We start from the raw sequence: 591 nt of genomic DNA, 5'->3' as shown, positions 1-591 counted from the left end.
TGTTTCCCTAGGTCACTCCCTTGCGGCATGATTCTGTACCTGTTGGATCCCTGAACCTGGTTACGTCTGTTTCTGATGCAATCATGTGAATAAACATGGAGGCAACACATCATTGAGTGAGTAAGTGGTATTTATTTACAGATTGTGCATAGGTGTAGGTGCATATTTACAAAGGAGTGAAGGGGTGGGGGAGTGACAGTCCAAGGTAATGGAAGATGAGATGTCCGTGCAGACACCACATAGGGTGGTGTGTGCCTAGTGCAGCAGGCCTGTGCCAGGTGGGACCGGATAGTTGCCAGGATGGATCGGAGGCTCAGGTACTCCAATGAGTCAATGTCGGCTCCTCTTGGAGCGTGTGGCATGAGCTCCGACACTGCTCTCGCCCACTTCCTGCCTCGGACGGCCCCTCCGTCTTTGTGTCGGGACGGAGTCAGCTGGGGGCGCAGGCTGATCCGGTACCACATCCGCCGCCAGGGGCGCAGGTGGCGGTGGCGGAGTTGTGGCCGGTGTCGTTGTTTGAGGGGGGGGTGGTGGGTGGTGTTGGCGGGTGCCCTGGTGCTGAAAATGTCCACGAGTTGGCCAAGCCGCCTC

Source organism: Lissotriton vulgaris, unplaced genomic scaffold, assembly GCF_964263255.1.
Source record: "Lissotriton vulgaris unplaced genomic scaffold, aLisVul1.2 SCAFFOLD_1682, whole genome shotgun sequence".
Lineage (NCBI taxonomy): Eukaryota > Metazoa > Chordata > Amphibia > Caudata > Salamandridae > Lissotriton > Lissotriton vulgaris.
The sequence above is the reverse complement of the archived record's forward strand: the minus strand, read 5'-3'. Positions refer to the sequence as shown.